This window comes from Takifugu rubripes, chromosome 10 (assembly GCF_901000725.2).
Source record: "Takifugu rubripes chromosome 10, fTakRub1.2, whole genome shotgun sequence".
In the NCBI taxonomy this organism is placed as follows: domain Eukaryota; kingdom Metazoa; phylum Chordata; class Actinopteri; order Tetraodontiformes; family Tetraodontidae; genus Takifugu; species Takifugu rubripes.
The window spans coordinates 7,414,711-7,441,974 of NC_042294.1; the positions used below are offsets into that span (position 1 = coordinate 7,414,711).

A 27,264-nucleotide genomic window follows, 5' to 3' on the forward strand; every position below is an offset into this window, starting at 1 on the left:
GAGCCCAGCTCAGTCATGTCCTGTTGCTATCTGGAAGTTGTCATCATTTTTTCCCCTTCTCTCTGCAGGACCACAGAGGTTGTGGGAAGCTCTCCGTTTCCTGGCTGTCGTGGCTCCATGTCCGATCGTGTCTCCATCTGGACAATTTGTCACTCGATGGCTCTTTTTGGGAAAGGATTCTCCCATTTTGTTCCATATTTCTTTTCTGTTAAATAAAGCTGCTGCACAAAAGCGGCGCAACACGCCTCCGTGGTGTGCACGTCCTTTGTTGAGAGACGCATCCTCTTGGTTTACTGTGGAATATTAACACAGCTGTCCAAGCAGGAGGAGGGACAGGGCCGACACAGGCGGCGTTTGCCTGCTGTAAACACCAGAAGTGCAACTGGATGTGTGCGTTCGCAGCTGGGGTCAACTGGGGCGCGCTATATAAGCGTCAGGACAAACAAAGGACCAGAACATAATCACATATTTAAAGAGTTTTGTTCTGCTCGCTCAGAACGGCGTTCTGATGCGTGAAACTAAAGCACGTTGGACATAAGAGGAATTATTCAACATTTGCATTGACAAGATTAACCGACCAATCATTCTCCTGCTACAAATCTGCATTTCAAATGGTAATTCTTTGATTAGGCTGCCTCTCCCCCCTTGTGGTTGATAACGGAACACAACCAGACCAGAAGGAGCATGTTTAATATATGTTGACTTCTTTTCAACATTTTTTTTTAACTTTTAATTGAGTGTGTCGGGTGAAGAAACGGACATTTCTCTCCAAACATATTTAATCCCGTTTTGGAGATGGGCTCAGCTCGGTAGGTTCGTAATGACACCACAAGGGGGAGCGCGTGAGCTGCGGATGGAGCCGAAGTTGACTGAGGCTCCAAAAAGCCCACAAACTCCTCCTGATCCGCTGCAGTGGCCGTGAGATTCTAATTGCAAATGTGTGTTTTGCACTGGGAGCAAACTGGGTTATCATTTACAAACATCATTTAATAATAATGCCGATTCATTAACGCACAAAAAAAAAAAAAACGAAAGAAAAACATATCCGAGCAATCTTTTTCATCAGAGGAGAGGACTACCACTGGGGCCTGGAATGGGTGGTAAACAGCAGCGCCCATGTGCACGCTTGATGGTGGAGTAATTAATATTTTTTTGGGGGGGGGATTCGTGCTCTTAGCTTTCGCTGCAAAACCTGAGTAAATGTTTCAGCAAATGTTTCAGTGTTACGTGCCGAGGTGCTGGATTTCTCATCACCAAATGAAATGGTGCACCCTGATTTTCCCTCCAGATATCTGCAGGTCAGTTTTCAGCTTTGAATAGAGCTTGAAGAGGGATCGCGTCTCTGCTACGTTGGAGAAGAATCGAGGAAACGTCCAAAAGAAATGACGCATGGTCTTGCCGGAGGCCTGGTTTATCATCGCTGTGTTTGTGTCCGTGGAGATGTGACGGACCAGTGTGTCTGGTAGCCGGGACTCTGGGCCGAACAGAACGTGAGGGATTGTCCTCCAGGTGAGTTCGTGAGGAAACTCGCAAAATTCCGGTCGGATAGCAAAAGGTCCGACTTTGTCGATGTCAGCGTTGTTTTTACGGATGTAACAAACTTTACGTTTTACGAATGTCAAAGTTGTTGAATTGGAAAGTCAAATTGTTGTTTCGTTTAAAGAAACCTCATGCAGCAGTGGCGTCCCTCAAGGCTCGATACTCGGCCCGATCGTAGTGCTACTGGGACATAATGACCAAGTCATCGGCATCCTTCTGACACCCATTTCTCTGTACATTCTCCATCATTGGGTTGATATCGCTGTAATTCACCTGGTTTTTTTGCCCCAGTAAAAAGTTTTCAACAACAGATCATCTTAAAATATAGATTTCCATGAGTCCAGCCATAGATCTTCAGCTCCAAATTCCCTCAGCCCCCAAACCCAGAATTCTGCAGCCTCCTCAAAATCCATCCCAGAATGAGCCTCTTTCTAAAGACTTTTCTCTGCTATCACCTCACCGTGAGGGTATTTTTCTGCGCTCTCATGCATGGATTTAGGGATATTTCAAATAAACCTGCCTGATGTGGGTTCTCCAGGTACAACACATCAGAGTGATTAAATGGAGCCTCTCCCATCTGTCTGCATTTGCATTACATTTATATCATTAGCATTGACGTTATTGATATTTTTAGCCTCAAGGAAGCCGAGAAAGAAATAAAAACGTCAAAGATTTCCAGCGTAACCTGACGTGAATAGAGACGCTGCGCTTCTGTATTAAAGTTTCTGAAACCACCTTAAATGTGGACTTTCTGCTGGTATGTAAATGTTGAAGGACTTTCCATCGTTTTATAAGGCCACAGATAGTACTCATCCCACACGCTCCTCTCAAGAGGACAATAGCCTAGGAGAAATAATTCAGCGGAGAAAAAGAACTATTCTCTATTCCAGAGACGGCTCGGCGCCTCAGATGAGCTCCGCCATGCCGGGAATACAGATCATTTATTAACAGGTAGTTATTCTCTCGATTGTCGCTGCCAATCTGATTTTTCGCCATCCTCTCAGGTGTATGAGGTCATTGGTGCAATTGGAAGAATCCAGAGTGTTTTCATTACCATCTAGTGTGGTGTGAAAATGTCCCTTTTTTCTGTTCACTGCAGTTATTGCACAGATTATGGAAGCACCGGCAGGGGGCATCTACAACCAGAACTAGTCTAGCCAACATCACTGAAGACCGGCCTGATAGCTATCTCATTTATGCTGACTTGGCACTTTTTGTCGTCTGATTTTAAACAGTGAAAAAGAGAGAAGACGTATAGATTCAGTGGCTGAGAGACATAAACACTGTTGTCGCTACTGGATCGGAGAGCAATTAATCATGAGGACAGAGGTGAGAAAGAGATGAGCAGAAACGCCACGGATTTTGCTGTGTAGCTTATTTGGTTCCTACTGCTAAAGCAAACGTGTTACTTTGTGTTAAGAATCAATGACAGTTGTTGTTTTTTTTCCGATACCGCTAAAATGCTGCAACTGCTCGCATTGAAACTCGCGCAGGTGCCGCATGGCGGGTTTGTTCTGGAGGATTTAGAGAAGAAATGTGGAGAATCATGACAGCACCACCGGCCCAGGGGAGCTTTAGATGTCTTCACTGGTAAATGTTCGCACAAGCTAGCGTCCGGGAATGAAAGCATGAGTGGGTAATAGCGAACTTATTTGCATCTAAAAAGCAGCAGAGAATTGCCACTGGTAAGAGGAAATAAAAAAAACCAACAATATGTCTACAGCAGCTGACATGCAAAACACTTTCTAAGGGAAAATCCATGCAAAGTGTGTCCACAATGAGCAATTAGCCGTTAGCCTAAGTCTTTAGTGTTTGCTAGCAAACAGCTGCTTGCACACTCGTCACACTGTTGCACTGCTAGTTCAGACCGATTCTACGGGGTCATTACCAATTTTATGTTATTCAATTACTTGAAAATCCCCCTCATTTAAACCCCTTTTAAACTAAATTACTTGCAAATGGGAAAAAAAACCTGCTATGACACGATTGTAACAAGCCGAGCGAGCGGTGATGGCGCCTTTCAGACTGTCGAGATTTCTAAACAAAGACGGTGAAAAGAAATGAAACCGTAGAAAGACCACGGCCATATTTCACCTGAGAAGAAGAAAAAGAGGAAAAATAAACCTGTGAGTTTGTTGGCGGGAATAAGCACATCACTCAAGCGGCAATAATAAGATGGCCACCTGTGGAACAGTCTGTAAGTCCGACCTGCGAGAACATCAATTTTCACGTTGCGATTTCCCTGCCACCAGTACGTGCACATCCCAACACTCCCACACGGTGGCCCCACACTTTCTATGGCATAAATATTCCTCGTCTTGTCTGAATTAAATCACAGCAAATGGGCAAAAAGGCAAAGATTTTGGAGTTTTAATAAAATAATGACAGGAAGAAATACTATTGTTCCATAACTTCATGAACTGCAACTTTCAGATGTGGTCCCTTTCATTTAGGAGGGCTTTTCTTTTTTCTTCTCCCAGATCCACACCTGAATCCCATTAAGATCATCAGCTGCAGCACAAAAATCCACCTCTGCCAAATTCTTCTGCCAAGTCCTGTGGTACCATCTCTTGGAGTTAAACTACCGTCTTTTTCTATTTCCTCTAGCCTCTTTTTTCCTCCTGTGTTCCATTTGCCTGTGCCAGCTCCGCGTGTCCCGGCTGCCCTCTGATCTTCTGGCAACGATGCCTGAACCTCCGAGCAGAGCTAATCTTCAAACTCGAACACAGGAATGAACCCTCTCTTTTGGCCCTAAATGAAAAACCAGCCACAATTCAGTGGTTTTTGAAAGAAATGTGGCTTTTCAGTGGCAGCATCACTCCGACCGCGACTGATTATTGAACATAATTCATCCCAACATCAAAACTCATGCAGCGACGAGCTAATTTAACCACTTACTATAGCAACGTAGCATTGAGAGGATGCCAGATTCATGTTCTTTTTATCTGAAAGTTTCAATTTCTTGCATATTCCTGCACTCAAAGTTGTGCATATTTAACATTAACGCCTCATATATTGTATTTACAGCTCTTTCGACACTGAATTCTAGTGTAAAATTTGAATTCGACTAATCTCTAATGAAGTTTAGCTCTGTTATTTAGAAGGCTGTGAACAGCTAACGTCATTAGCTTTGCAGTTATTGTGGTTATTTGGGGTTTCCATGGCAATGAGATGCAAGGGTTATTTAACCAGGCTCCAATTGGACCCAAGTTCTCCGATAATTGGGTTTATTCAGGACGCGGTTTACTTTCACAGGGACACAGGATGTCCCCGGGATGCGAGGAAAGAGGCTGTTTACAGGGGGAAAAAAGGAGATCTTTGGTCTCGGGGGTGCTCAAGCGCTTTACATTACAAAAGAGGGAACCATTGACAGGGGAAGATAATTATTCACCTGATATTCACCATTCAGCCGCACAATCAAACACGTGTCTGTTTGTCGTTTTTGTTCCCGCATTTGATAAGATAGTGAAAACAGAGCTTCCTTTTAATAAGGAGCCGGCGCTGCCTCTCTGCTCTTCCAAGAATCAGCATTTCACCAGAGAGGCAAAAAAAACCTGCATACCAAATAGGAAATCATTATTTCTGCCTTTCACAATGTGAAAACAAGGGGCAGAAGGTTTTCTTTGCTTGCAAAATAGATCGAAAACATTGCATTTTCTTTCCCTTTTCCCACAGACTCTTTCATATGAAGTTACTGTAGAGTGGTTCTTTCTACTTTGACTTCAGACCAACACTCATTACAAAGCCCAGTTGTGATTTCCATTACAATACGAGCGCTAATTTAAGCTAAAACATCCACTGAAATTCTGCCGCTCGCTGCACTGTGAACAATTTTTAACCACTCGCTGTAAATATTCATTGTTTCCGATACTTTCGAGCCCCATACGCTGCATCTCAAGTTTGAAGAGAGAAAAGTTTGCAGCAGACGGTGGAGATGCTAGCTTTACATCAGATGTTAGCTCGATGGCATTTCACATGTGTCGGCCCTGTGGTGCCTTGTTAGCTCAGGTATGTCCTCATTTCACCCCAGGATTGCCTGAGTCCAGGAGACGAGCAATCACGGGCGAATTAGCCTGATTATGTGTAGCTGCAGAGTTCTAATCAACATTCGCGCCCCTGAGCCTTCTCCCAGTTGCCGGGATGGTTTTTCTTGTTCCAAGATTTTTTGATTGTGCTGACGCATTCATTTTTATACCAACTCCATCCCCGATGGTGACAGGAGGCTTCCTAATTTACTGCACAGTCAAGATTTCTTTTGGCCTGTTAGACTTAAGCTTTCTGTGGCCAAGAAAAAAATAGGAATCAGTGTTCAGCGCTAGATTACGATGCAGTTTAGTTGATAATTGCATTGATTTTGGAGCCATAAATGTAACAGAAGGCCGAGTCCTTCAGCCAGTTGGGCTAAAACTATGAAATTTTCATTCATGCAGGCATTTATGATCTCTGCCTCCACATCAAAAGCAATTTAATGCTCATAACTCAAACCTCTGGGTGTGAATTATCAGTAGGATAAAGTAATAAGGACAAAGGTTATTAACCATTAACAACCTGTAGTTCTGTAAAGACCCTAAACATCTTCAGGTGGTGATCAGGTGACAATCATGTGATTACAACCGGACAAAATGGTGGTGTCACCTGTACAGTTATTTAATACTTTAAACACATTTAACAGGCGTAAAGTTTTAATAACATATCCTATGTGAAAGTTAGGTTATGTTTGATTAAATGTTTGATTAAACATTAGAAATGTGTTCCGGTCACGCTGATATATCCCCTTTCAATGGATTCTTGTTTAGCAGCATTAGCATTAGCTAGCTTATGGCCATGAAGTTTTGATGGTCTTCATCTGCAGGAAATGAACTTAACCCAACTAAACGTGTCAAAAGCAGCACTGAAATGTGGAAAGAAATGAGGATCCAGGCAAAATCTGCAAGTTTCAAACGCTGACTGGGCCCAAACTGTGAGGTCAGACATTGTGCACGTCTAATTGCATTACGATTTAAATAACAACGCACAGTGGATCGTTAGTGAGCGACTCCAAGGCCAGTTTTTTGTTCTGAGGAAAAACAACAGATCAACCTGTTGTTTATGGAAAAATATGCAGCCTGAACTCTCAAGTTCTGTAATAAGATATTCTCCAAGTGCCGGTGGCAGGCCTGGAAACCATGAATTATTAATTACCGATGGCCGGGGATATTGTTCTCTGACAAAGTCTACATGGGTCAAGAACATATAATGTTTTATTCCCATTTTTGTCAGCGCCGCAAAACAGAGCAATAAAGTAAACAAGGCTGGTGCGGTTGTGTGCAAATGAGCGCTGGCTTCAAAATTCGTCCTTCGGAGGGAATCGATACGGATTCCGATTCCGATTCGGAAGAACAGGCGCCTACCGTGAGGAACGTGCAGATAATCAATCCATGTTTCTTTGGGAAAGAATCACGGTGTTATATGCAGGATCACAACCGCCGCAGTGGTGGAAAAAGTGCTGGTTCAAAGCCGATGGGGAGATTTATCTGTTGGCCAGCCTGTCTGTGCCTGGCCAACAGATGGCTGCCCTGTCGGACCTGGACCACGGGTCAACATTAGCATATTAAACCACTCCGTGAGCAGGAGTCCCTCCGCTCGTGCTCGCTCGTCCTCCAAGAGCAGGTGGTCGGCGTCAGATAGATGGAAAACGTGTTGTCCCCAAACAAGAATTCCCCTAGTGAGGGTTGCGGTTCGGGTCATTTCCATATTTCCATATGAAAGGGTGGTTTCTGGTGGTGTGGACGTGGTTTGATTTATAACAGCTGTTACGATCGCCTCCACGAGTAAAGGTTGCATCCAACATGGGAAGATGGTGTGAAGATTAGCTGCACAACTCAAACGCCGTTATTTTGTGGCATTGCTTGGGAATGAGGAAATGACGCCTCCTCTCGACAAAATGAGGGCCTCAACAGGACACGCGTCTCCCAAGAAATTGGTTCGCTCCGGGAATTTGCTCTAAAAATGAGGGTGTTTCTGTGAATCATCTGCAGGGGGATCTTTAGTCGCGCTCAAGTGGCCTTATCTTTTCTGTTGTTGTATAACAGTGATGAAAGACACACTTCCTGGATGATCTCCCCGGCTTTGTCGCCAACCGCTCCCTTTTTCCACCATGGTTACGGAGAATAAGGCATGTAATGAGCTCAGTCATCTTCCTCCTCTCGCAGGTTTATGGAGAAAGATGCCGGACTTCCCTCTCCGGTTACCCTTGGCCGCCTCTCGCCGGTGGTGTTTACGGGGATAGAAATGTGCTCGTATAACTCCCGCTCGCCTCCATAAATTAAAGGGGGGAAATGTGATTTATCTCCCCTCTCGCGTGGTTCCTTTCAGCTGACTCACTGAAATAACAACAAACATAAATAGGGGGTATAAAAAGGGGCTGTGAACACTTGAGAGAGTGGATTACGCCATGAATCAGTTTATTAACGACGGGCCGCGGCGTGGCGGCGGCGCGGGGGAATTTATTCATTCATAAAGTAGTGTTTACAACATTTATCTTCACCCAGGAGCAGACCTCTAAAATGTAACAAAGCACCCTGGGGTGGAGATGTGACACGATGGACCCAAGGCGACCTGAGGGCCACGAGCAGGCCGACACCGAGCTGATGTACGGGAAGCAAATAGATCCCCAACACCGCAGCTCCCCCGGAAAGGTTATACGTGATGCCACAAGGTGGGTTGTGAAATGTATAGAGATATAATGACATCATCGGCTCTTTAATAGAGTCAAACCCAGAAAACGGCCCCAGTTTGTGAAGAGCGTCCCGTGACTTCAGTGTTGTTGGAGGTGAATTAACCATGCTGGTGTGGTTGTGTTTGATTAGCAACCTTTGGAATGGGCCGGCCCGACAGGCTCGGTTCACTGTTCACTTTCAGCCTTCACGGCATTCTGCTTTCTACCTATATTCACAGATCCTCTCACATGGTGTCATAATTGGACTTGATTATCGATTTGGCTGCTGTTTGCGGCAGAAAAGATCCATATGCTTTAATAATCTTTGGAAAGTTAGATGGTAGAACATAAATAAGACCAATCCCCATCCAACCTTCAAAAACCTCTGAACAAGCCAAGGTCCGATTGATTACAGAATCAACTTGTCATTTATTCGTTGATGGAATCGAAATGAAAACTGAAAGCTTCACGGCGGTGGTGCAGATGGCGGCGCTCATCTGTTAGCATCCATCACAGAACTTAGATTAAATGTTGAACGAATAATAGAGTATTGTCAGCATAGAGCATGAATAAATGGAACGGGCCATGAAGGGAGGATTGTGTAGAACCCACGCAGGGGATGATTAGTGCAAACATAGTCTTTCTACCCGAGCAGAGCTCCGTTGTCGAGCAGAGCCGTTTTCAACCCTGAGGTTGGGGTTTGATAGAGCTGCTAACGCCTGCCAGCGAGTGAACAGATGACAGAACGGTGGAAACGATCCCTAAACCTTAAACTCTGTTTATACTCATCTGTGCTGGAGAAAAAATGAGGCCCAGCTATGCAATAGTGTCGCTAAATCTTCACATTTTCTCCCATTTCAAGTCTTCAAGGTCTATGACTTGCAGATGCTCTCAAAGGAGGTGGAAGAGTGGCAGGTTTCAACTCCAGCGAGTGAAATTTGGAACGTGTCCATCATGTCAGGCAGCTCCACTCGCAGCAGCGGCATCGCGGGAAGTCATTTTTTCCATGAATAAATTGAGTGGACGCTGCCTTGAGTTAGCCTAGAGAATAGAAACGATGGGTTTTTGTCTGTTCAAATGCCACAAAAACGCCTCCCCACGCCACAGTGGCAGAATATCACTGCCGCTCTCGACGAGCGGGAGACGGCAAAGTTAGAAATGAGATGCGATGCAGAGCAGATGGTGCCCTATATGTGGCGGCGGCCATCGCTGATGTGTGCGATCATGCTGGGTGAGAGTGAATCCATGGATGATTGGTATCTAACCCGCCAGTTGGCTGATTACTTGCGTCAAACACTGCGGGATGGTGTTTGTGTGGAGATGGAGAGGAATCGTTAGCACTGCTGAGTCGGCTCGGTCGCCATCCAGACAGGAGAGAAACACGATGTTCCCATGTTTGTACACAGCGAAGAAATGAAATCTAAGAGGAGAAAAACGCATTCGGCTGAGAGGATGAATTAAATGCCGAATGCGAAACCAAATTTAAGGCTTAATTTTGGCTAAATGCGTTGCTACAAAAGCATTTGCTCTTCAGCCTTGAACGTAGCCAAGTGTCGTTGAAAGAGGATGAGTCAGAGAGGGAAAGAAGAAAAGAGAAGAAGAAAATAACAGGACAAAATAAAGGAGGAGAATAAATCAGATGTTACTGGTGCTAATGATAAGAAAAAATGATAAAAAATAACAAAAACATCGATGAAATGCTGTTATACACACTACTTAACCGTGCAAATTAATGTTAGGACTTTCTTTTTTGATGATTCCATCCATTTATATTCATCTGATGGATGCAGCAGCAATCAAAATGATCATTTGTTGGTTTGCTCCTGGGATTTGAGGCATTCGAACATTGTGGCTCCCGGCGGCTCAATCTTCAGTGTCAGGAACAGTGTGAATGTGCGTATCGATGGACAAACAACCTGCCACGCTGAGAATAGCTGCCGTGGCAGACCTGTCAATCATCTGCCCCTTGAAAACCAATGAACTAGCACCATCCGCCGCTGTGAACCCAAGACCTCAACACAACAGTGGCGGCCTCCGAAGTGCCGACGAGACAGAAGCAGATGTAGCAGATGCCCGAGTCTCTGTCGCTGTCGCTGTCGCTGCCGAGTCTCTGTCGCTGCCGTGAATCGCGGAAATTAGGTGACGTGTTCGTGTCCAGCAAATAGTGAGGTGAAAACGCTAATCTGGGGTTGAGAAGAGCGGGTTTACGCGCATCAGCAAGTGTTTCTGCTCACGTCTGTCTGCCTGTGCGTCACAAAGCAGCTGGCGCTGAGGCCAGTTGTTGCTAGGAGGCTTGGCTGCATGTGGCAGGGTCAGACACGGGCCAGCAGGCGGTCGGCAGAGCGGCCAGAGCAGCGGTGACACGTGCGATCCAGTCAGAGGCTGCAGCTTCTTCTGCAGGAAACCATATTCACGTTTTAGTGTAAGGTTGGATTATTGCTTTTTTTCCTTTATATCACAGCTGTGGTTCAGGGCTGGGTGGGGGGGGGATGTTTCCATTCTGACTGAGAAAATGCATCTGGGTGAAACAGTATTGTCAGTTTTACAGTTAAAGCCTGCAGCATCTGAAAAATGTCAACAAGGGCCAAAAAAAGTTAAACTGGAAGTTTAAATATCTTTGGCAGCGAAGCGCACACTCGGCCAAACTTAATAACAGTGCAGTCAGCTCATCCCGTCTTAAAATATGCAGTTTACACGCTTTTCATGCATGGTTGAGCTCCGTCGGAAGGTTTTGAACCAACCGGCTACTTCCATCTGGGTTTGCAAGGATCTGCAGGGCTGGAAATTTGTATTCTCAACACTGACGGCCAGGAAGGGTGAGCAGAGACAGAGACGCCGGGGCGTGTAAGTGTTCCCTCCTACAGCGTGCTCTTGAATTGTCCGTGGCCTTTCGTGTGGCCGCGGAGAGATTCTTGTGAGGACTCGCTCGACAACCGGCACTTAGAATGGCAGAGAAAGCTTTCTGAGACGCAGGCGTGCTTTTGCCATTGTGGTGGCTTTGCAATTGAACGTCCTGCACGACGACTTTTCCACAGAAAGGAGGCAGAATGAAGAAAAGGTGCTGATATATATAAATATATATATATATAGCAGCTGAAAGGGTTCTTTTAGTGTTAGGATTTGCAGTGAGGGATGAGTTTTTTGCCACGGTGCCCTTCGGTGTCACTGTGTTCTAATGAGATGATGAGAGGTGAAAGATGAGGGGAGACAGAGCCTTTACACGGCCAGCCATTAATTGAGAGTGCTTAGCCGAAAATGTACTGGTAATTAAGTTTGGTTGTTTATAGGCTGCTGTTTGCGTTAGCTCCAGGACTGAACCACTAAATCACGATTCAGCGCACAGGCTCATACTGTGAAGTGGGGAACGGCGTTTCCAGGCGGCTGTTGGCCTGGCCTCCTGCTGCAGCCTTCAGTCTACATATTTAATGTGTTTAAATTAGGATCGGGCTTAGCTAAAGCTTCTGGACACAAAGACACAACGGTGCTAAATTAATCTGCACATATTACTTCTTTAGCATTCACAGACACGTCTGCATTCCTCTCAGAGTGGAGAATCAACGCTAGCTAGTCTTTTCCCTCAGTGCTACGCTGTTAGCATGCGATACCGCCATAACCTGATACCAACCGAGTACCTTATTAATCGCTTGAAAGGGGCCTTATGCTGATGTTCCCTTGCCTCTTGAGACCTGATTAGGCTAATATAGCACATCCCCATGCATGTACTGCACACTGATTCGCCCAATTAGCAAAGTGACAAACCCTGGACATATCTCATGGCATGATGACAACACATGAAAGGAATTCTGAAGCGGGATTTTACTACCTAGTAGGAGTGACACACAGAGAGATTGTGGCATGAGTAAAACTCCTACGGCTATTTGATGCTGAAGGACAGAGGAGGATATATGATGGAGTATAATTCAGCTGTCTTTTAGTCCAATGCTAAAATGTTTGAGCAAGTCAATATTTGCAGATAGCTTTGGGGAGGAAGGTAGCTAGGTCCTTTGTTTACACTCAACTTCACGATGTCGAAATAGTCTTAGAAGTGAAACATTTGTTGATTTATGTCTCTTATGACTGAGCCGGTGTTGGACTTTAATTGATTCCGAAGGGTTCCGAAGGACAACACCTCGCAGGTTTGTTTTCATTACACCGGCACGGGCGGGGCGTTCCGTGAGTCTGGGACAAGGAAAGAGCAGCAGTTACCAGAAGACCTGATGACTGTAATGGTGGAAATAGCAAATATTTGTGCCAGTGGAGTCTGGAAGATGACACAGGAGGTGATGTTAAAGTTAATAGCCACAGAGAAACTTTCAAGGCTATGTTTCCCCAAGTGAGTGTTTTCAGACGTGCTGGCGGTGTTGTGTTGTTATCCTCAGCTGAAGGTGACATAAATCACTTTCTTAGAGGGAGCTCTCATTCCACCTTGAGAGCTTGGAGTCCCATTTTTATCAGTATTAATGGTCGCCTCCTTACTTAGCCAAAGCTATTTCACACTTGGTTAGGTAAGGTATGAGAACATCCCCTCGGCTGTAGCTTTAGTTGGCTCTTTCTAAAGACTTTCCACTATAAACAAGAGCGGTTGTGCACAATAAAACACTCGCAGATATATTCGAGGCTCCGCTAGAGAGATGCTGTTAAACTTCCTCTAACTCGTGTCCTTTACATTGTCTCGGCCTGCAAAGAGTGAAAACAGAGACGCGTCGGCTCGTGCGCGCACACGGGCGTCCTGATAGGGATCGAGCCGAATTCAATATTCAATTTCCTCCTTTAAATGGGATGTTCGGTTTGCCTGCCGGGTCTCGCCAGGTTGAGGAGTCGGTGCAGCGTGCGCATAAAACGGCCTTATCAGCGAAAAAGACGACGAGAAACCATCAAAGCTTTAGAATTTCAAAGGTAAAAAGCAGGGGGGGAAATGCTTTGATGTTTTCAAACGCGTTCCTACGGTGTGATAAATTCCTAAATCTAAAATAGCAAAATGACAGCATTAAAATTCAGATATCGGTGGAGGAATGTTCCACGAGGCCGCCTGCTAGAGCCGATATTTGCGTTCCGATCCGTGCGTCACAGCGGACCTGTTCAGCCCGTTAACACCTCGGCATCACGCGCAGAACGTAACCTTTAACACCCCGAAGACACGTCCTTCTAGACAGCTCAACTTTAACGCGTGGGCTTCTCGTTGCCGTGGGAGATGTGTCTAAACTCTTTGGGACTGAAAATCGGACATGTGTGCCGCGGCTCAGTCGGAGGAAAGAGACTGAGGACAAGGAGCTGCAGATAATTACAAAAGCAAACACTCTGGGTGGCCATTTAGGCCTAAAGTATTTCTAATTTCACAGATGTGATCAACCTTGGACGAGGAGTCTCTCGCTCCCCCCGGCTCCCTGCGTGTGCTGAATAGCTTCTCCTCCCCTGGAAGTCGGTGGCGATGACGGAGTCTTAAACAGGTCTCTGCCACACACTTTGTCACTCTGCTGTCTGGAGACACTCCGTGGTGGCAGCGGTGCGCCGCGGCTCTGCGGTCCCGCCGGACCATGAAACTGCCGAGTTTGCCCTCAGAGCTGCCGGAATACCCTTGGGAAAACGCTTCGGTCCGAGTAATTTCGCTGCTTAAAACCCGACATCAATAAGGGTAAGGGTAGACATATCGCCACGGCGACAGGAATAATGACTTACGGCTTTGCGGCGTCTGTGCCGGACGTTGAAGCTTCAGCCAGCGTGAAGCACCAAGTTGACTACGTTGAACCTGGCTGTTTTCTGTGAAGGTCAATTGAGAACATTTAATGGAACTGTTACGCTCTTCTCCGGCTCCGCTAACGGCACCGCTAACGCTACCTTTAAGTGTGACTGCAGGTGTAATCTGTCAAATGGGCCCCTCACGGTGAGTCATCGGACAGGCTCTCCCGACCAGCCCGGCCCCGTGAAAGAGCCTGTTATTAAATGGGAAGTGTGGCATAACTCTTGTTTAATGGTAGGAAAACAGCGGCCAGCGAGCTGGCGCGTAGCCGAACCCACGGAACATCAATTTGGTTTCCTCGGAGATGCTGCTTGAGAAAGGTCAGAGTGACTTTGAATCATTTTGCTCCTAAAAATGAGAAGACAGAAGAGGCTAATCCATTGTTGTTGGCGTGTTGGCCTAGCCTAGCATGTAGCATTCATCAAGATGAAGCCTTAGGATGTCTTCGGGGGCAGGGAGGAATGGGAATGAGTTTAGCTGATCTCGGTGGAGTGGCACCCATGCGCACGTCCCTGCGCAGGAGCCCGCCACATGCAAATCAGCAGAATGCACCGGGGAGCCCATCTCATAAACTCGACCCTGCGGCTAAATGAATCTCTTCAGAGATCCCGCTCAGAGGCGGCAGGCGGAGTCATCCCAACGAGGAGCCCCGTGCACACGTCCTTTACTGTTAAAACAAAAAGGTCTGCAGAGGCAGATGTTTGACGCCCCGTTTTCAATATGAGCCGCTGCTTGATGAATGGGTAACCGCAGTGTCTGTTGTGTACGTCCCCCGCGCCAGGATCACTCAGCTGTCGTGCTGCCGGCCGCACCTCGAAGAAAAAGCAAAGAATATGACATAAAATCGACATTGCCGAGGGTCCCGCTCCGCACCGCCGGAAGAAGGGACAACAACTCTGTGACTTATTGGGAATAATCGACTTTTAGAGAGAGAATGCAATGAATAATTCTCTTTTGCCAAGCCAGAGAGGGGAGAAAACTCCCCCAGGGTATCGAACCAAATCGTCTTTTCTCTCTTCATTACAAAAAAAGAAAGGAAAAAAAGAAGTCTACAAAGCCTTATCAGCCTTCTGCATTCTCTACCATTGGAGCCCAGATAATTGATTATGTTTAGGAGGTTCACTATTGGATATGCCGCGCCTCGGCAGCCGAAGGAGATATAGCAGAAAATTAAGTTTACCTTCCCGGGGCGCAGTCGGACAAAGATTCACTGACCTCAAAGGACACGGTGAAATTGAAATTGCATTAAAGGGGGGAAAGTTTCATTTGGAAGTGTGATCCCGATTGGCTACGCCACACAGCCGTGTCCCTACTCCATAAACGTCGGAATGGCGCGGTGGCGTTCTGTGTCATCCACTGTTACAGGCCGCGGTTTACCGGCCGGATTGTTGCTGCTTTGGTCAGGCTGTCGATTCGCTGCCTCCGCGGGGCTCCTCGAGTTTTACGGCACCATTAAACTCCTCTTTCACAACAAAGAGCGATAAACTGTCTTCTCGGGCGTCGCGTTAGCTTGCGCGCCGATACGACTAAGCTGACGCGTTTCCCGGCCATTCCGCAGAAGGTGTGAGCAGATTTTATTCGCTCGGGTGGAGATTTTCCTCTGATCTTGTTTTTTCCCTCCTACACTGCAGCCCTGAGTAAAGGAGATAAAACAGTTTCCTCCGAAGGTTACAAATGGAGAAAAAAACTAATAAATCATTATCCGACCTTCCTTTTGCCTTGTGCTCGGACTCTCCGTTTCCAGGTCTTTGTAGTCGCTGAAGTGATGATGGACGAATGCACCGCCTAACCCTAACCCTAACCCAACCTTGAGAACCGACTCCACACATTGTCTGATTCCACCGGGCAGGATGTAATTTCACTGTGGACCAAAATAAAACATTAAAAACATTAAGCGGTGTGGCTATAAATGCTATTTTTAGCGCGCTATTTTAGTGTTTATAGCCACCACACGTATGTGTAAAATTAACAGTTTAGCTGGATTTGAAAGCTCCCTGTTTTAATTATTGCTGACAGGCCTTTATTGTTTGGAATGGCACCATTTTCCCTCTCTGCAGTACAGTAACGCAGTTTTTCAAATCCAAAAAATGTGTATTTTTATTCAAACCGACCAATTTTAGCTGCAAAACAACTTCAAAACAGACGCGCAGGACAAAAAGCCATTCTGACTGTTGAATCACGACGTTAAAATGTTCCGTCATTCAGAAAACGGGAGGTTTTCAAGGCCTGTTTAAAACCAAAACAAGATTTTGAGAGGAAGCAGCTTCTGCTCCGAGTTGTGCTTTTGAGAAGGGCTCTTTTATCAGAGTCCACACGGGGACCTTGGGAGATGAACAAGCTATTAAGGAAATAAATAACCGCCTGTACAGACACTTAGCTTGATCAAGACTGAGCATTAAATAATTACTGTAATTCACTAAGCTTTCTTTTAAGCTGCGTAACGATTCCCAGTGTTTCCCCTCCTGCATAAAAACCATCTCATGAGGGGAAATAAAGAACAACCGGAGGTCTTCTCCATCCGTCCGTCAGGTGACAGGAAGGCCGCCATCGCCGCCGGTGGGCTGCACCGGAATTGAGGGTGACGACTCTACAATAATCAAAGCCCCCAGTGAAAATTGGCATATCACCTTGTCCTTCACATCAAAGAGAACCGGAAAGAAAGGGAGCGTTGACGCTCACTTGTTTATCTGCCAGGCATGTGAGTGACCGTTCTGGTGCTGGAGCCAGTGAGCTGTAAAAGAGGGGTGGGGGGGGGGGGGGGGGGGGGGGGGGGGGGGGGATGAAAGAAATAGTGAAATGAATGACGGAGAAAGTAGCGAAAGCCCAAGTAGACATCAGCCGATCCCAACAGGGGCGGTCGGGCAGGTTCAAGGGGCAAATCCTCACGGAATCCATCCGTATTGACTGAGGTGGAGGCCGTCTATCTTTCAGAAGTGTTGTCCTGTCCACGGTCATCGCAGCGGCGCCGTACTCGCCACCTGCCTGGATCAAAGGACCGCCGCCTCCTTTGATCCGTTCCTCACATCCGCTCAGGAAGAAAGGTTCCCGTCTTCCCATAGGCTAATGAATCAAATTCCTCCCCTAATTATGGCTGCTTCTCTTCATTACTGCCGCTCTGGCTTTCCACCGGTGACAACACACAGATCACATAAGAGGCGTGATGTCATATAGCAAAAGAAGCATCCTCATTAACCCCGAATCTGCTGTCACGTAATCATCATTAAACCAGAAACCATATATTTCTGATGGAAACATAATTAAACTCCAAGTGTGTTTGCGTGGGTTTGCTGATACAAATAGCATCATGCTAATAGGACAGCTTAGCTGCTAATGTCATGAACTTTGCTAATACAGTGAAGAGGCCCAATTACTGTTAATTAAAAGTTGGAAGGAGCGCAGATGTTGATCCCAACCTCCAGCGAATGTTTGGGTTCGGAATTGGACAACTTTATTGATCAACAAGGACAGTTCATTTGCAGCTAAATTAGTCCGTGCGTGCATCTTCCTGCATGCCAATCGGAAGAACGGTGCCAGGACTGTGTCCTTTGTATCCCTCTGCCTCGATTATGTAAGCAAATTTAGAATTTTATTAGAAAGAAACACCGAAAAATGTTCTCGAGTTAGTCGTTAAAGGGAGAATAGGTCTGTCGTTGTACAGGGCAGTATCGTAATAGTGGCCTGAGGGTATTACAGACAATTCCTGACAAAATGTGGGTAGATAGACCCGACTTTGAGGGTTTTCCTGGAGGGAGAGCATGTCTCGTCACTGGACTCCAATTAGCTCAGAGTTGTCAGGACTTTTTTTATGGTTAAACTTGAATTTTATTGCCTTAAAAAATCCTTTATTCATCCCTCTGCTGTGTCCCCTCTTAATTTCCTGCCGTCATTGTCTCGGGCAGCAGCTGTTCTCATTAGCTGCTCGCGCTGATCCTCCAGAACACCGACACAATTAGAGTGGACCTGAAAATCCATACACCCCCTTAAAACGGCAACAGTTGTTGAGATTCAAACCCATGAATTAAACGATCCTCTTTATTTTAGTCTGTATTCATATCTCTGTCCACCCTTGGATATCAGAAATTATGAAAGCTAAATGCTAATTAAAATGCTAACCCACGTCCCAAGTTTATGTACAAACACAAATCCGGTCGAGGTAGATAAAGAAATCCCACCAGGGGGCATGACTGTCGGCAGATTCAACACCTTCATTGTTTCAGTGCTTATCTGTCTCACCAGAAACATCCCCCCCCCCCCCCCCCGCAGGAGTCAGAATCTCCCCGAAATGTCACGAATGTACAATTATCAATCGCTCTTAGATCTGATTTCTCTTGGATTCCATTTCGTGGGCTCAGCCGTGCGTGGCCCATTTCTTGAATTAGTTTCATTACAATGATGCGATTCAGTCGATATGTTTCGGGCAGCCGGTCCAGTAATGATGCTGAGAATACCATTAAGCTGCCATATTAAAATATTTGGAAAAAAAAGATTTAATTTTCCAAAGTACATACCTGTGTGGAACAGATACACAATTAATAAAATGCTGGGCCACATCCAGAAAATCAGACCCTTGGGTTCTTCAGTGTTGATCAGTGTTAATTGAATTTGAGTTTCTCAGTATCAACCTTGACCTCCTTGACCTTCTCCTCCCTGTGTGCAACAGGACATCACTCCCAAAGAGCCCTTTCTTCCATTAACAACAGATTTGTTCAAGACCAAAATGTGTGTTAAGTATCTCAGTTAGCAAATGCTAACAATTTTCAAGGCTTAAATCTTTGGTCTACAGGGAGGTTGAGTTCTCATTTACACAGAAATAGATTTTTCACTGACAAAGTGTAGGCTACTTCCTGGAAATGGGTTCCAAAGTGGAGCTTTTTTGAGACTTATCGGCCTCTGTTTCCATGGAAACAGGGAAAACAATGGTTTTCTGAAGGTGCGCACTCCTGCTACATTTGCAGTCAATACTTTTTCTGTTGTGCTTTTAGCAGTGTTGCATCACGGGAAACATTGCCAACTAGTGGCCTGACGTGGAAACTACAGCATTTTCAACATAGACAAGTAATCTGAATCATCTAAAGAGGCTTTGACATAACAGGTTTTATACATTATAAAATAAAGTAAGCAGACTTTCAACAGGCTTCTCGTCATGTCAATAAGGTGGATAAATAAGGGTAATACAGGTGACTGCCCTGATTCTTCAGCAACAAGCTCTTAAAGCTGCAGAAAAGATAACCTCATTAATGATGACTGCACAGGGAAATAAAAAGAACAGATGTCCCAATTTTCTCCAGCAGCATAACCGCCTTTAGCTCCTCGAACCCAGCGAGGGAATCTGCCTGGTTATGTTGTACCTGGGGGATTGTGCTGGACTCATCCGTGTTTGACAGGATTAGCGTTAGCATCACAAGTTGGACGGCAAATTGTTACACTGCGCATACCAGAGGAGTGTAGCTGCATCTGCCGGTGATACGGTGTGTAATTAGGTTCTGCCATTTCAAGGCAAGGAGCTACGATAAAGGCAGGTCAAAGATGGCGTGTAAGAGGATTAGAAAGGTGAAGAAAATGGCCCAAATTCGCAGTCCTCGTCTGACTGTTCGGGCGCAGAGGAACACCATGGAAATGCTTCATCTTATATTTCAGAAAAGGCACACACACACTCTCTCTCTTTCACGCACACATACACACACACACACGAACCAGGATGGAGCTGCACAGATGGGCAGACGATGTCGCTCTGGATTAGCCTTCCAACCTCTGACTGACAGCAGGATTCGCTCAGTGCCTGTATCAACTCAATTGGTGCTCAGTGGCAGGTGGACAGAGGCGAGGGGTTGGGGTGGCGGGTGTTTGTGTGTGTGTGGGGGGGGGGGGTCCAATCTGAGAAAGGCCAATTTTGACCTTCTATTTTCATCATACACTAACAAAGCCATTATCTCCAGGAACAGGAAACAGGGTCTGGCGGCGGCCGTTTACAAGACGTATGCTCGCCCGTGTCCGTAGAGAGTGCAGATAAAAAGCTGCCGGTGATAACGTCAACCTTGTCGCCGTGAAAGAGTTTCTCCGCCATTTCCAGGCAGCCAGAGAGCCGCTTTATTGAGATGCATATTGCTCAATATCCGCGTTCTTGTCCGCCGGTCGTCTGAAAGATGTTCTTTTTGTCTGGCCGGGTGATCGAGAGGGCGATGAGGCAGAGAGGGACCCAATCTGCAACGCCTCCTGCAGGCTGCAATTCCTCCAAGGTGGCTACCTCTGCAAACACGGGTAGTGGACTTGAAGCAGGAGACTGACAGTCAACAGAACGCCGAGGCGGCGTGGAAGGAGGTAATAGAGCTCAACATTAAAGGGCCACAGCCCAACTCTGGTTCCTAGAAGGAAAAAAACGATCTGCACCTAGATGACGTCATCGGGAAAAATGCCAGAAAGAATCAAAAAATAATTAACTTATGACGAAACTAGTCGCCAAAGCCAACATTTTTGGATTTTGTCTTTCAAACTGTGGCGTTGCCAAGTGTTGTGCGCTCCGCCTTGTGGGTGTTTTATTCGGATTTGGCTCTGACTCTGAGATTGGCGTGCGAGAAGGAGGAACACGCCGCCAGGCATCCAACATGACGAAGCTTAGACGGGTGACAGATGCTGCTCAATGGCCCTGCACTTGCAATAAAGGCTCAGATCATATGGTCAAGATAAAATAGCAGTTTAGCAGAATTCATTAAACTAACATTTAGTTTCCATCAGCTTGTTGGACCAAAGTACATAAAAGCATACAAGAGTGAGAACTACATAGTAAGGAAGAAAGTTGGTGTTATTACTGTTATAAGTGTTGTTATTACTGTTATATAGCCTGTTAGCATGCTAATGGACATATCCACAATGTTAGAATCACCTGTGAGGGTAAATGCTTCTACATATTAATATAGTTTTATATCTTATATGACGGCTGTCGGCAACTTTAGGGTTATGTATCATTTAAGTTGAAAATTTCCAGATTTTTTTTTTTTAATGATTTTTTGCGCCTCCTGCTATGTTCATGCCTGCTTCCAATACTGCTGGAGTTTTACACAAAGGTCTTAAATAAGAAATCATCATCTGAAGATCTCCTCTGCACGATAAAGGACAAAGTGTGGCGCTTTCTGAGAGAAAACCCAACACAGCCTCGCCGTGGAGAACAAAATGCCTTCTGGCATTTGACTGCACAGTAATAAGGCTTAACGCCAACAGGGTTTATTAAGGCAGAGCCTCGGCTGAGATTTCAGCTTTGGGCGCATAGACCATTTTGGCAGATCGCAATGAATCACCCTCTCAAATCCCTCTCTCCCCCCCTCTGGTCTTGTTTTTCCACAACAACGCAGCTGCCAGGGCATCAACCCACCCGAGCTGCTGCACCTTTATTCTCTTCTGACATAAATTAGATGAAAAAAAACTAAAGAAAACAACCAACAACTCCACGGATGCTTCGTCTGTGCCCTCGCGCAGGTGCACACAAGCACCCTCCGCTCTAACCCCAGACTGTAATCTCATTCGACTGTGTCATTTTGGGGACCTGTGGCGTGGTCGAGGAAGCGGTAAGCTGCTCTTGTCTTGAGGGCAGCACGCAGCGAGCAAGATAGATTAATCATGCGGGCGCCCGAGAAGAGCGGGATGGGAGCGTGAGGTGGGTGGCTGAGAGCTTGTTTTGCCAGGAATTACCATCAGTTTGTCACCGGTGTTCTCGGGAGATGCTGCAGGCACCTGCAGACCAAGTTTTGAGTGCGGTGCTGCTCGTCCGCGCAAACATCGGGCTTGGAAACTAATTATATCACCAGCGCTCTGCTAAACAAATGCATGCAAATGGAAGCCGGTGTGCGAGCACTCCCACCAGGTACTCGCGCAGATGCAAAACAAATGTTTTCTGTCGGTTCATTGTCTGGCGGATTGAAAGTCAAACTGCTCGAGCTGATTGCAGACATGAATTTTGCATCGTATCAGTAATGTGGAGGAGATTTTGAGACGCGCGGGGAGCAGGTGCATTTCCCTCTGATCCCGACAATTCCCGGAGGATTTAAATGTGAATAGAGATCCCGGGTGAGAGAACGGCAAAGCTACCAGGAAACAACCGTCCCTTCTGGAGAGAATAAACATATTTGATATTGATTATTGCAGGGAAACAATCCGACAGAGCCTGTGCTCTCTCCCGGAGACGCTACGCTCGATATTTTGCAAACACTTGTTCCGTAACCACAGGAACTGTTTGGAGCAGCGCCGAACAAGCCCGACTGTCACGGCCGGACCATTAGCAAGGGGAAAATACAAGCGCTAACGATCCAGCTACCTACATGTGCTTACAGTAAGAAAAGACTGCTATGGTGGACAAAAACGCTCACATCGCTAAGCACCACTTGGTGACATTTAAAACCATTCTTGGGTTCTTGCCTACGGTCCTGCGGGCATCGGGAAGTTGTTCACACTCTGATGTTTGGTTTTAAAGGCTGCCAAATGTGCCCTTTTACGCAGAGTTCTCATAATCTACGCTAACTTTTGTAAGTAAAACTTGTTGAGTCCAAGTGCTTCAATCAGGAGCCGTATAAGCAGAGTTTCCCACCAAGGGGAACAATAATGTCATGCTGACCCTTTTACGGAAACATTCTGTGCTGCTCTGAAGGACCCTGTTGTGAGACCAATACCTACCGATAACTAACAGCTCTCTAATGGGCCCTCATTCACTTTAACCATGGCAACCTTTCTGCTCCTGCTCAGCGGGAATATATATTGTCGTTTGAAGAAACTGTCAATACAGTCTTCTATAAGATGGACAGATGGCTACATGGAGACAGAGAGAGAGAGAGACAGAGAGAGAGAGAGAGACAGAAAGTACCAGGTGGTGCTTAACAGAATGACATATCAGCCCTACTGAAATGGCTGATTATCTCACCAACAAGGATCATTCGTTAAGATTACTGATGGAAATTGTGTTTCTTTGCGATAAATCTTGGCGTTAAACAAAAAAAAAACACCTTCAGAGTCGATATCAGTGGGAATAAATGCCTTCCCACACTTAATTAGGGCTCTTCGACCGTGCTGAGGTGTAGGAGAGATTCCCTTTCGTGTGGGGGCAAGACGGGAATCGCAGGAGAGGCTCCTGCCAGTCAGGCCGAGCAGGAGCATCTCCTCATAAATAAATCACATTTTAGCAGGTCCGACCTCTTCAACACTGAGCCTCGGTTGCTTCAAACCCATCGTTGTTCTGTGTGGAATGATTAAGGTGGGTTCTTTACCGTCTTGAACCTGGTTTATATTGGTCATGATATCTGCTTATTTCTTGTAATTCCTCAACCGTCCTCCTGCTGCCAGACCCACCGCGGCCTACGCAGACTCAGCATCAGTCAACGCCAGACTGATGCCCCGGGGCACCTTCCTGACATTCCTACCCCCTTCACACACCAACACAAACACACGATCCCATTAAAACCAGCTCATCCCCACCCACTTGACCCAATTAAATCACCAAAATAAAACAACTGACGCTACATAAACTCAATGGCTGCAGTTCGACCGAGCAAACCTTCCATTTAGCAGGGAGAATTTTCATACCTAAAACTTTATGGCAATCACACAGAGCCTGAAACTTGTTAATTTTGCTTGATTTCAGAAGCCAGATATCCTCTAACAGACGTTTCTCAGAATTCTGGGCAATAATCAGCAAAAAGGGTCCAAAGGGCACATAAAGGTCATCTGCCCTTTAAAATGTAAAACATTGTTTTAAACCTCCAGCTAAAGTTGCAGTTACAGAATAATATTTAAGTCAGCTAAGCTAAGCTGTCTAGTATCTAAAAATCTTCAAGGTTTGCGAGTTTTAGCAAACGATTAAAGCTTAATACTTTACCAGTCTGCACCTTTTTCAATCGTTTCTTAGAGAGTATGAATATATTTACAACAAAGGCCGTGTTACAGTTACTACAAACTTAGGAAACAAAAACAAAAGCAGCATCAAGAAAAATCACATTCAGCTCCTGTTTTGTCTTGTTTTTAACATACCAGGTAATGGAGCAACGTAAGTGCCCTGCATTAAGAGTGCTCGTTAAAGATGTACGACCTTGTTCGTGATGATGCTGAAAGCAAAGCAGGCTCCTCTGCTGTGACTGGAAAAATGCCGAAAGGGACAAAGTCAAATCTCAGTTTAGCGAGTGTCCCTTTAAATAACCGCCGGCCCAGAATGGGAATAGCTAGCATAAACAGCTAAATGGGGACGTGTCAGAGCGTCCGTCATCTGTCAGAAACATCACATTGATATTCCCTTTTAGAAACCCAGTTAAATGGAGTCCTGCTCATGGTCCCCCCCACCCCCATTGGGGGTTTCAGGGGTCACTCATGAAAAGTCAAAGACAAATTTCAAATGCTGAGAAGGAACTTTGGAAGATGTACGGAATAAGAAATATTGGAAGTACTTCGTCTTTGGGAAAAATGTTCTCAATGATTTTGCCACACAGATTTCTATTAAGATGATTCCGCGAAACATAATTATGGTCTTATTTACTTTCAAAACAACGTGGACGCTGCATTTATTCAAGCCTGAGCGACTGACAACCAGGACAAATTTTGGGAGTTTTCTATGCCGTGTTCTTTCAATTTCACGCCTTAAATTGGCCACTTAATACAGTCAAATTCTTTATCTGGTGCCAGAAAATGTCTCCATTGGAGACTCAGAAAGACAGAGACAGAAGTATTTGATTCCAAAAAGTAGGATTAAGGATAAGAAAAACTTCTCTGTGGTGAAAGTGAACGTGGTATTCCAAATTCCAGGTTTTCCAGGAAGACTTTACCAATGTGTTATCAAGCCTATTTTGAAAGGGTATTTGTTGGTATTTATTTAGTTAAACTTGTTGGAAGGTGTCAGTGTGAGGGGCCTTTAAACATTCCAAATGTGTAAACCAGTTAGAATTCTGTCATTTCTGCTTGTAAAAACTCCTTTTCAGTTTCCTGTGGAAAAGGAAGTTCGTTTCATGGTCTGTGCTCTTGAAACGACAAGCTTCATCCGACAGAATCGCTGACATTTGTGCCCAGATATCCAAAGTTTTACGATACGGCCTTGCTAACTGGCTAAAGGGACCGTTTCAGCCTAGAATTACCGATTTTCAGGGCTACTACGTTCGGCCGTACGTTGAGTGAAGATTGGAGTGGGCATTTTGATTAGCTAAGGATTTTTCTGTCAGGGAGGTGGAAGGTACTGGCACATCCGTCCTCTCGCTATCCCGCCGCTGATTAATGGCCCACAGTCCTCTGAAAGATCACTGAAACCTCAAGAGATGAGGCTCCCTGCCAATTACCCACCTCAATAATGTTCGCTCGATGGCTGAATGACATGGACCCACCCCGGAGGATCTGAGTGGGCTGCTATTAAAGCTGAAAGGTTTCATGAGTGATATGGCTGCATATGGAGGCGTGTGTAGGTGGAGTGTAAATAAAACCGTATATTGGACGGCTGTTTCTGTGAGTGAAGAGGCCGCCGCCGCCACCTGGCGATGTAAGCCAACGGAAAGGATTGCATAAACAAGTTCAATGAATTCAATGTAAATGAAACGTCTGTAGCTGAAAACGTCTGCAGACGCAAGTGTAGGAGGCGGCAGAGGAACAGTTTGATCACATAAGAGTCTTCCAGGGGAGGGGGAGCAAAGTCTTCATGCTGAGAACCTTCAGGGAACATACCTTTGAGATGAATGGCTGCCCAGGAACCTGAAGCCCAGGTTAGAAGTTACTGCGTCCCCGCTGAATTGGACTTCCATCTTAATGGGATGCTTGACATGCAGCTGTGATGAAAAACTTGAGGGTCTCTCAAACAGTGGCGCTCCCTCGGTGGAGAAAGGGTAGCCGTCGCAGGCATCAAAAATGCATCAGCCACGAGGGGAGTCATTTCCTGAGAGCCGAGTCAGCTGTGGACAAGAGAGAAGCAAGGCGTCAAAAACTGGAGCATCTCAGAAAAGTGACTTTTCAGATACTAATGAGGTTTTCCTTCTTTAAAAGAGCTTTTCTTCAATCTTACCTTCTCTTCTTACTCTGTTAGGATGACTTAAAATGGTAAAAGGTACACTGTCACAAGTGAGTTCATATTTAAGTTCATATTTAAGTTCATATTTAAGTTCATATTTAAGTTCTTATTTAAGTTCATATTTAAGTTCATATTTAAGTTCATATTTAAGTTCTTATTTAAGTATCCTTTACTGGGCTTCCAACAGTCACACTAACCAATCTGCAGTCTGTGGTAGCTTACAACAGGTAAAATTTACAGTCCCTTCTGGTTGATGCTATCAAATGGAAGAGCTAATATTAGCATGTGGTTTAATAAAAATCATAGAAAGAGCTGATTCATTCTTCTTTCTCATCTGCTGTCTGAGGACTTGTATCATTGGTCACAAATTTGAAGTGGATGCAGCTGTTCTTAATTTGTCTCCGTTAAAAATATTATCCAGGAAAGGATCATTTTGAGAAGAGAAGTGCAAAAAATTGTACACTCCGTCGGGTGAGGCATATAAAGACAGGGGGTAACCTTTCCAACACAGGGCCAAACAGTAGACGAAGGACCCATCTCTGTTCTTATGGAATACGTGAAACCCTTTTTGGTTGCCAGTGACAAACGGGGGCTGAAAAATGAGATTCAGACAACTTAACGACTCGCAGACGTTCCAGCTGTTGGAGGAGTTCGAGCTGGCACGTGTTCGTTAAACACGACAGGATTAATTAGACACAAGTCACACAGGTGTTTTTCCTCACTATCAGGGAGGGACGAGGGACGAGGGAATCGAGACGTTACCTGAATTCTGAATCGTGCAGCTCATTTCAGAGTCCAACGAAGAGAGAATCATCGAAAAAGTGCGGGATTTTCTTTTTCTTACACATCTCACACCAAGCAGAAAAAAAGATGCTAACAAAAATCATCAACTGTAAACTTTATTGCGAGCCTATTTTGGTCGTGCTTCGTGGTTCTAAAGGTGACACGTGTGTGAACACAAATTGAAACCTAAGTGTGCCCGCGCGTGCTGATGAGCACATTCTTTTAATTCCCCCTTCTTCTCACCTCATTACACCCTCTTAACACTGCAGAAACTGTCATTTTGTTCTTTTCTACGAATGACAGCTCCTTTCGCCTGAGTCACAAACACTGCGGGAAGCGCAGCAGAGGAGGAAATGGCTCGGCGCGGTGTGTCTGGAAGAGGGAGGGCGTGCGTGTGATCCGACAAACAATTTCTTTTTTTTCAGATATCTCCAGACGTGAGCACTCTCTGCCCTCTGCCCTGCAGCCATTTCCCCAAAGAACAGCTATTTG

At 45.6% G+C, this 27,264-nt stretch overlaps 1 long non-coding RNA gene across 2 annotated transcripts in view; it reads left to right on the plus strand.

Moving 5' to 3' along the window:
- The first annotated feature begins 1,368 nt into the window (after positions 1 to 1,368).
- LOC115251269 (uncharacterized) overlaps positions 1,369 to 27,264 on the plus strand; it is a 29,505-nt gene continuing 3,609 nt past the window's right edge. For both annotated transcript variants that reach the window (XR_003889841.1, XR_003889842.1), the window contains exon 1: positions 1,369 to 1,509. This is a non-coding gene — a long non-coding RNA (uncharacterized lncRNA). The remainder of the gene's footprint in view (positions 1,510 to 27,264) is intronic.